Raw genomic sequence first — 10,926 nt, 5'->3', positions numbered from 1 at the left:
ATTTTTAAAGAGCTACCCATATTGGAAAGGAAGAAGTAAAATTATCTTTTCTTGCCAAAGACATTGATATTTATGGAGAAAATTGGATGGAATCCATGCAAAAATGAAGGGCACTAATAAGTGAGTTTAACAAAGTTTCAGGATAGAGGATCAATATGCAAAAATCAGCTTTATTTTTATGTATTAGCAGTGAATCAGAAACTGAGATAAAAAAACCAAAACAACTTGCAACAGCATCAGAAGCATGAATTTCAGGATAAATAGGACAAAAAATTTTAAAGACCTGTACCCTGAAAACTACAAAACATTGCTGAAATAAAGATGAATTAAATAAGTGGATTGAAAAACTCAGTATAGACAATGACAATTTCCCCCAAACTGATCTATAGATGCATTACAATCTTATATCCCAGCAGGCTATTTTCTTAAAAAAATTTTTTTTGATATACATATCCTAAAATTTAAATGAAAAAATTGAGGACCTAGACTAGCCAAAGGAATTTTGAGGAACAACATATTGGGAGGCTTTTACTTGACTTTAACACTTATTTCATAAATCTACAAAAGTGTAGACAGCATGGCACTGTCTTTATGGTAGATAAGTAGATCAACTGACCAGAATAAAGTCTAAAAATAGACCCACATGCATATGGTCAATTTATTTTTAACTATGGTCCACATCTTGCACCAAATATAAAAACTTACTCCAAAGGCATCATAGATGTATTTATTTATTTATTTATTTATTTATTTATTTATTTATTGTTTAAGTGTAAAATTTAGGACCTTAGCACTTTTAGAAAAAAAAAAAAGGTAGGAGGAAATCATTGTGACATTGGGTCAGGCAAAGATTCAACACCAAAATTATGACCCATAAAATTTTAAAATGATAATTTAGACCTTGTCAAAATTCAAAACTTCTGCTCTTTGAAAGGCACCATTAATAGAATAAAAAAGATGATCCAGATAGGGGGAAAATAATTGAAAAATCTCGTACTTAAATAAAGGACTTGTATCCAGAACGTATAAAAAACTCTCAAGACAAAGAACTCAGTAATATCAAGACAAAGAACTCAGTAAAAATGGGGAAAAATTAAACAAACTGTTTATGAAAGAACGTATATGAATGTCAAATGATACTATGAAAAGATGCCCGATACCACTAATCATTAGAGAAATCCAACCACACTGGGATGTTATTGCCCAAAGCTGGCCAGAAGGTGGGCACCTTCTGCTCTCATAGGCTGCTGATGGCAATGTGTAACCACACTGGAAAAACATTTTGAACATTGTTTTAAAGTAATTAAACGTATAGTTTCTATGTGACCCAGCCATTTCATTCCTCAGTATTTGCACAGAAGAAATGAAAGTGTGTGCCCATTCAAAGACTTACACTCAAATGTTCATGGCAGTTGTATTTGTAATAGTCAAAATCCTAAAAAAAATAAAAAAATAAAAAATAAATAAAAAAAAAAGCCCAAACCCAGAAGTCCACCCCGATGAATGAACAAAGGTCATGCTGCATATTCCCGGGATGAGCTGCTCCTCTGCAATGAAAAAAGTGAACTATTGAGGGGCTCAGCAACAGGGTGACTCTTCAATAATTATGCGGTGAGAGAAGCCCAACAAAGACCACATACTCTACGATTTTATTTCAAATTCTAGACATACAGACCTCACCTCTAGTGATGGAAGGTAGGTTGGGAATTGGCTGGGGATGGGGTGGGGTAGAGTGCGAGGCCGCAGCTGCGACCACCCAAGGGACGAGGACACGCCCATCGGTGAGTGAGAGGTTTGTGCACTTAATTGTGATCGTGGTTTTAGCGGTGAACTTGTATCCACGGGTACACTTTAAGTATATGCGGCTCATTATATGTCAATCATACCTCAGTAATATTTAAAAACTCAAATTGTACACCACGATTGGTGAATTTTATCATATGCAAATTTTACCACAATAAAGCTGATATAAAGACTAAAAATCACAGACATGGTTAAAAAAATGCCACAGAACTCCTGATAATTTAGCATTTTTATGTTCTTAGGAAAAAGTCACTCATATTGCTATGGTATGGCCAGTAACGCACCAGGAGGCCAAGTCAGTTGTCATTTGCAGAGATGCTCTCATTTTACCAAAATAAATAAATAAATAAATTTGTAAAATCTTTCCTGAACGGAAATTTCACCGCAGCACGCCTAACACCTCCTCACCATCTATCTGTAATAAAAACATGATTTCTAAAAATTTAGGGTATTCTTAGCTAATTTGTCCCAGTTTCTATTTCATATGCCATATTAGAATGTGAAATATGTAATAATGGATTTTTGTAGTTTGAGGAACAATGATTTTTAGAATTTCCTGTAACTGCTGTGCCAGCCGCAAGTGGCCCTACGTGGAGCACATTAAGACAAAGGCCTAATTGAGCTGCTTTAATTTGCTCCCACTCTGCAGCATAATAAATGCAGATGTCTTTCCAGCATTAATTTCTATCTACACGGCAGGTTTTTATTAAGTGCTGCCAGCCCCATCTTAATTCAGCGTCCTTACCTGGGCTGTGCACCGCCTGCACTCTCAGCCCATCAGAGTGAGCACTTAGTCAATTAACTATTTTATTAACCAATTGATTTTTGCTGTAGGTCCCTACCTTCTCTTACCAGTTGGAGCTGATTGTGGAAGGTAATAAATTGGCTCCTTTCATCTCTAAAAAGCAACAATAAATAATGAAACGTCTCAAACAGGGTTTCTGTGGGGAACCTACACACAAAGAATACCTGCCATTTCTCCGGGAATGTAGATGCTGACCGCTCGCAGTAGCATCATATTTGAATAAGTCATATTGTCACGCTGACCCTATTGATATACTGCCTCCCAACTTAAAGCATCAATCCTACTGCTTAAAAGATCTTTGTCGTATGAGCCTTGCAGATCCATCAGTTTGCAAAATAACGATTTGCTATCTGTGGACTCCATGAATCAACGATATAACAAGGTCCTCAGTAGCTTCATCCCAATCCCTCACCCCACCCTATTGTCTGTGTTTGCAGTTCTAGTTGTTCAATGTGCTGATATCATTAGGGACCCGGACTGTTACTTAACTGAAGGGAAAAGTACAATGTATGGCACTTGGCTTCTCAAGACAGTGTGCGTTCCCAGCGTGTACTCTGCATTTAATTTGGCTCAACGAGTGCTCTTTGGTGAGCAAAGGGTCTAATTTGATAGAGATGCTTGTTTTTCTAGACCAAGTTTCTCACAGTTGAATCAAAAGGCTTAAAGTCAATGCACTGCTCCCACTCCCCCCTGTGGCTTGGTATCAGAGTGGTTCACACAGATATAGGAAGTTTATTCTCTTGAGGTCCTCACGGGGTAAAGGGTACGCTGACTCGTGGAAACTGGACCCGCTCGGACCATGCAGGGTGCTTGCTTTCCCTGATTACATACAAGATTGGGATTCTGTGCAATGACACTATAACTTGCATCCACGGAAAGGCCAACACCACCTCTCTTACACCAACTGTACTTATGGTCAATGTTCTCCCCGTGGGAAAGGCCACTGAGATAACCTGTTTTCTAAGGACTCAGGTGTAGGAATGAGCCTTATTCTGGAATTCCGATACTTCCACTAATGAGCTGTGTTAGCCTTGACACGTACTGCTACTCGGTGGAAACCGGGTTCCTCGTATTTATTTTTTCAATATTTTATATATGCCCCCATCTAACTTTAGAGTTAACTTTGAGGGACTGACAATATTAGTAATACTAATGATTGTTCTTTATTGAGCATCTATTGTCCATCGGGACATTGGGCAATTTTCTTAGGGTTACCTAGGCTTCCATAGCAGGAGGGGATTGAAATCTAAAGCCCACCACATACCGTCGCATGCTTCTTCACTCTGCCAAAGCACTAGACAGATGCACAGTGGTGTTACAGCCATTATAATGATTAATAGTCATCATGAAATGTAGGACCTGACACCCAGAGGTGATGTTGCCCTTTCCTTGAATGAGAGTACACCATGCCATTAGACAGATAATTATAGTGAGATTTTTCAAAGGCAAATTTTTGCCACGGTCTTCATGCATGGCCTTGCTAGCTCTCCAGGAGAAGCAAAAAATAACAACGCTGATTGATTTTCCTGTGCCACTTACTTCAAGTGGTTCCCATTTTAATGCCCTTCCCAATTGTGACTTCATTGTCATTTGAAACTGCTGATATTTCAACATCCACACGGGCTAAACAGTCGGGCTCCTCAGCAAGTTCAAATGTCTGCACAGCAGGGAAAAAAATACACCATCTTTTCTAAAAGCTGTTTTGGAGATTCTATTAGAAGGCATGGCTCTCCCTTCTTTATTCTCCAGTAGGCGATAATCCACCCATCCCCTCCCTTTCTGTGACCAAACTCAACTATCACAATAACACAGAGTCCAGCTGACTTAAATCACTGTGCTCTTTTATTATCATCTAGCCATGAAGTCCAAATCCTTTGTGGGGAAAAAAGCCATCTTGTAAAATGCACGCATGCTGTACCACGAGAAAATAGAAAGGTTCCACAGAAGTTCCCCAAAATGGCTCCGATAACACAAGGCTGTTATCCAGCCCTGGTTTGAATCCCCCAAAGCTCCACAAAATGTCCTGTGTGCTTTTCATGAGGCCCGCCTTGGATCCTAAGGGCCGTGGCATGTTTGTTTCTGCCTCTCCCGAAGATCCTTAAGGTGACTCTGGGTTCTTTAGCCATTTTCTCCGCGTACTTCTTCCTCTAGCGAAGTCCATAAAGCACAGGGAAACTTTATTAGGTGTATACTGTAATCCAGGCATTAGGCACCAAAGAAGGTCACCGTGTTGAGCGTAGATGTGGGCCGCTGATACGGGCTAACGAGTTGCTAGGCCGCGTGTCACTGCCCCGGGCAAAAGGAGAGCCATGCCCTGCACGAGGCTGAAGAGTAACACTTCGGTTAAAACAGGAAACCTGACTGTTTGGGGAAGTGCACAGGAGGATGCTGCATGTAGTTCCCACCTGTCCTCTCATAGTAAAACTACAGGCGGTTCAATTTATATATGGATTGGGTTTTAAAGACTGTCTTTGTCATAAGAAGACCAAAGAATTACACCTTATTAACTACTAGCAAAAAAGCAAAAAAGGAAAAAGGCCAAAATAAATGTTGAAATTGAGGAGGAGTAAAAAGTAAGTGGTCTGTTTTTTTTTTTTTCCTAATAATCTGTAATATTTTATCTGTCAGGGCTAAGCTTAGTCTCCTTGCTCAGTTGCTTGCGATCTATGCCAAGGCTCAGAAATATGAGCTCATTATTGACCATTGGACCATCACTGAAATCCTCCACTGTGCCCTACCTAGACTTAGGAGTGCTTAATGGCACCAAATAATTATTTCCTAACCCCAATTGAATTTCTTATTCTATCACTATAGCAGATATCAGTTAATATTTAATGGAGAGATTTTATTGAATTAATTCATACCAATATATAAATGATTAATATCCTCTTAATGTTCCACTGATAGTTTCAGTTTTAAAGATGAATGCCTATTATCACAGACAATTGCCCAGAGATGTCCAATTAATGAGACCTGAGACAAAACTGCAGAAGGTGTAATAGGAGAGGAGGACGATACCAACCGAGGTCATTGCAACCTGGGGTTCTGATCCAACCATTTGTCAGGCATCATTCAACCAGCATTTGCTATGTATGTGATGGTTAGAAAGAAAGCATACGAAAGAAATTACCGATTGGTAACTTCAAGTTAAAGAGTCCCAGGGCACCTGCGTGGCTCAGCGGTTGAGCATCTGTCTTCAGCCCAGGTCGTGACCCCGGGGCCCTGGGATCGAGTCCCACATCAGGCTCCTGCATGGACCTTGCCTCTCCCTCTGCCTGGGTCTCTGCCTCTCTCTCTCTCTCTCTCTGAATATATAAATAAAATCTTAAAAAAAGAGTTCTGCCTCCCAGTGGGGGAAATATTCTAAAATACCCTAAAATAATGAGTGTTAAGTACAACTACAGGGATAGCAGAAGGTATCTGGAATACATTTCAAAGATTGTTCCTTCCAGATAAAGCTTTCTGGTTTCTCAGGTTCAGATGAGCGTCAAAGGAGGAGTACGAACTAGTTACATGACGAGGGTGGGGAAGGGAAGGGAAGAAACCTTTTTGTCTACAGCACTGTCCGAGTGAGGGCCTCCCCAGTTGACACACTTAGCAGGGCGATTAAAGAAGTCTCAATGAAAGGACTACTTATGAGTCTAAATACGGGGCTAAAGAAAACCAACAAGGAATGGTGAAGCATCCTCAAGTAAAGCTGGAAGTTCTTTTGCCACTTTTAGGTTTGAAGGGACAAAGGGAAAGAGCAATTACCTAAACTGAGCAGGACCTGTAACCATGGCTCCAAAGAGGAATATGGTCTTTATTAGAGAAATGAAGCCATTGCCTAACCATGGCCTGGTGGGGAAGAAGCCAGGGAGAGAAATACCCTGATCTCTCTCTCCTCCAGCTCTGTGATGTTCTAGAGTTTTCCAAAGGTGGGGCCCAGCACAAGGCCAAAGGGTGGAGGAACCTGGGTCTCCTGAATCAAGAGAATAGCGAAGAGGGAAGTTGAAAGAAGAAAGAATAACTGGCACGGCTGTGAGGATGAAAACCATCACTGTGCCTTTTCTGTTGCTGGAATGTGAAGGGTAAGGAGCAGGGTGCTGAGAATCAAAGCCCAACTGGAATCCTATGACTTTTATGCCTGAAACCTTTCCATGGACATTTTTGTTGCCTCCTGAAATAGGCTTGTAACATGTCCTGGAGACCCAGTAATGTCTGGCCCCCTCTCTGCTTCTCCAGATGATTCCAGAAGCCCCAATGAGGAGGAAGAAGAGCTTGCCTGAAGGCGAACAGAATTATTTGTGGTCTACAAAAAAAAAAAAAAAAAAAAAGAGGACTCCTTGAACTAAGGCAGTTAAAATTAAGATATCAAGGAAGATAAAGCTTTGAGAGATATGATGGAAATAAAATCATCAGGATTTATTTGATTGAAATATGGGAAAATAATAGCTAGGCAGTGAAGGGGACACCCAGATTTCTATTTTGTTGTTTTGTTTTTCACTAGAGGAATGAAGTTGACAAAAATTAAATGAAAATGTGGGGAAGAGAGGGAGGCTTTGCAAATGCCCATTTGCAAATGTGTGGCAAATAACTGGTACTGGAGTAGAGCATGACACGTTGGTAAAGATTTGGGTTGGGATACATATTTCAGAGGCCCTCGGCAGAGGCTGTGTGCCGTGGGGATGGTCCTAGGACTTCCCGTGATTTGGAGATGGTGGAGTGGACAAGGCCACGAGAAACAGAAATGAAAAATAGTCTCCCAATACAGGAGGGATGAGGAGAGTGACAATGGTAGACATCCTGTTGAGCCTGTCAGTTAGGAAGCCATTGGTGACTTTTGGGAGAAGGGGGCTTCACAGGAACAATGAAATGTATGATAATTGAAGTTTGAGGGATGAAAGAGGCCTCAGGACATGGACACAATGAGTGTAGATAATGCTTCTGGGAGATTTGGGCAAGAAAGAGGACAGAGAATATGGGATGACAAAAGAAGAATCAGGATCAAGGAAGAGAACTAAGCGGTGAGAGAATGAGACCTGCTTAGTCACTGATGAGAAGGAGCAACAATGGAAAGCAGATTTGAAGTTATGGGAAAGAGAAAGCTAAAGGGATGAAGACTCGAATTCAAAGATAACTTTGACTTATCAAAGTTCTGAGTCATTTTATTTCATATTATATTTTATTTTTTTAAAGATTTTATGTATTTATTCATGAGAGGCACAGAGAGACACAGAGACACAGGCAGAGGGAGAAGCAGGCTCCATGCAGGGAGCCCAATGTGGGACTCGATCCTGGGACCCAGGATCACACCCTGAGCTGAAGGCAGATGCTCAACCACTGAGCCACTCAGGGATCTCAACTTCTGAGTCATTTTAAAAATTGCAGTAGAAGCTGAGATGTCGGAGTCAGGCAGTTGAAATTTGAGATTGCAAAACAAAGCATTCCTGAGTGATGCAACGTTCCATATGATTCTTAGGTGTGTAAATCCAGAAACACGTGGAAAGCATTTAGAGACATATTTCTAGAACAAATCACTAGTTATGGTTATTATTGTTACTACTAATAGGCAGCCAGAGTATGGAAGTGACTTGTTTAAGATATGACAGGTGGTCAGGGGGAGGCAGGATCTAGAACAGACTACCATTCCTACATGGGCTTTCCATAATTCCCATCCATCCTTAACCTTTATTTCAAAATCAACTTAGATTTTACTGAAATCACTTCTCTCCCTCTTTCTGGTATTAAGTGTTTATTCCTCTCATCAATAGATTACCTGTTTTATTTGAGAGAGAGAGAGAGAGAGAGAGAGAGAGAGAGAGAGAGAGAGAGAGAATGAATGGAAGGGATAGGCAGAGGGAGAGGGAAGGGAGAAGCAGACTCCCCACTGAGCAGGGAGCCCAACGTAGGGCTCAATCCCAGGACCCTGGGATCATGACCTGAGCTGAAGGCAGACACTTAACTGACTGAGGCACCAGGGGCCACTTTTTCTTTTATTCTTACAAGTTTGCTCAATGGAAATGTGAAGACATTCCATCCCTTTCTACTCCGGCCACTCAGTTCATGAACGACACCCAATTGCTTATTATTGTGATCACATCGTGATTAAGAGCCTGGGCTCTGAAGTTACGCTGTATGGGCTCAAATCCTATCTCAGACACTTAGTAGCTGTGTGACTTGGGCAACCCTTCACTGTGCTATATCTCAGTTTTATCATCTGAATAGTAGGGTCAACATATTAGATCATCATAACCATAGGGAGATGGAGGAGTAAATGTATGTAATCCACGTAGCACAACGCGCTGCCTGTGATAGTACAGTTGGTGGTGCAGTAGTAGTAAGTTCATTATAGGCACAAGTAATAATTCAAATAATGGTTTACTCAAGCAACTGATTGGTTCTCATTAAATAGCCCCCTGCCATGCACATGGCTCATATTCTGAGCAAACAACCCCTTTCAAATTGAGTGAACATCCAGGCAGCCAGAGTCAAGATGTGGTAACAAAAACATACAGATTTAGGCAAATCAAACTGAGTTTTAATTAACATGTTAGACGAGTCTTTCTCTGGAATTGTGTAATGGAATTTGTCCCCTTCTGTGCCCTGCCTCAACCAGGGGAAGGAGCCCAGGAGCTTCTGTGAGTGACTCAGGACTCACCGCCAACTACATACCTCTTTAAATATGGAGCTCCGTGTTCCTAGGGCTCAAGATTTTGCTTAAGATTTGATGCGGTTCATGTTCTTGCTGGCTAAACTAACTGCTTGGGCAGCTAAAATGTGGTTATCCTCTTAGCACTCTTTTCAAATAGAAATGTTTGTGTTGAGGCATAAATTCTGTGTTCATGCTTCCATAAGCCCTTATCACCCGTGTCCATGAAGATGGAAGGTAAGTGCCAATGGGTATTAAACCATTTGAATGTATTTAAAAAATTAATCTCTGTATCTTTGTACCAGGCAATATATATTTGATAGCTTATTTGCTCTGACCAAAGATGAGTTTTGACTGATAATCTATCTCCCTACATCTTGCGGGTGTGTAAGGTGAGGTTTCTGCTGGAGAAACTGTCAATTAAACATGGGAAAGATGACAGTAAGCTTTCCTGCTTGGGACGGGAGGTTGAACATTATGTGCCTTATTTGTCTGAAAAGGATAAACTGTGGTTTATATCTGATTTTTCAAAGGTTTCACAGATTATGGCTAGGTCAAAAGTGATTTATGTTCTATTATTTAAAATAGTTTCTGAAAGTATAAGTGTAGAAAATTGCTGTAAAATTGCTGAAAAAAATTAGGGACAGAGAACTCTAGAGGACTTCATTCAGAACAAAATACAATTTTTTTAGAAGAGAAAATGCAATGCAGTCCTTTCCAAAATATATTCTTCAAAGTACTAACTTCTGCAGAATGTTGGCAGGGGAAATCTATATGTCAAGTAAGTTTGGCGCGCATAATATAGTAAATATTCCTCTTATGTACACATAACACAAGATGAACTATGTTATTACTATTGCTGTTTTCAATCATTACTCAAACACACTTTTCTAAGATTTTCTTTTTTTTTAAGTAGCACTGGTTCATATCCTATGGGTCAATCTGGAGTCCTGTTGAACACAGCTGGTCAGTGGCTGAGTCTTGAGTTGGTGGTGAGTAGGAGAGAGAAGCCACTGCCACAGATCCCTTGGACCCACTGAGTCACAGGAGACATAGGCGGAGAGGCTGGCCCCTCCCCACCCTGGGGCAGATGCTCAATCCAGCCTCCCACGTGCCCCCTCGCAAGACAGGTGCATCCCAGGCCTGGAGGACACCTGTCACGGGCCAGGCTCCTGTGGCACCTCCCAGGTGGGGTGACACGGCAGTCTCCAGATGAATGGTCACTGACACATAGCTCAGGATCCGCTCATGCTATATGAGATGCAATTCAAACTGGAGGTCCTAATGACAAGGGTTAATGAGGTGGGAGAAAGAGTGAGCAACGTACAAGACAAGCTGATGGCAAGGAAGGAAGCTGAGAAAAAAAGAGAAAAACAACTAAAAGACCATGAGGAAAGGTTAAGTGAAATAAATGACAGCCTCAGAAGGAAGAATCTAGGTAATTGGGGTTCCGGGGGGCACCAAGAGGGACAGAGGGCCTGAAAGCATATTTGAACAAATCATAGCTGAAAACTTCCCTAACTTGGGGAGGGAAGCAGGCATTCAGATCCAGGACATAGAGAGCCCCCCGCTAAAATCAATAAAAAACATTCAACACCTCGACATTTAATAGTGAAACCTGCAAATTCCAAAGATAAAGAGAAAATTCTTAAAGCAGTGAGAGACAAAAGATCCCTAATTTGTATGG

The sequence above is a fragment of the Vulpes lagopus genome, chromosome 10, assembly GCF_018345385.1.
Source record: "Vulpes lagopus strain Blue_001 chromosome 10, ASM1834538v1, whole genome shotgun sequence".
NCBI classification, from domain to species: domain Eukaryota; kingdom Metazoa; phylum Chordata; class Mammalia; order Carnivora; family Canidae; genus Vulpes; species Vulpes lagopus.
This window is presented reverse-complemented; position numbering follows the sequence as displayed.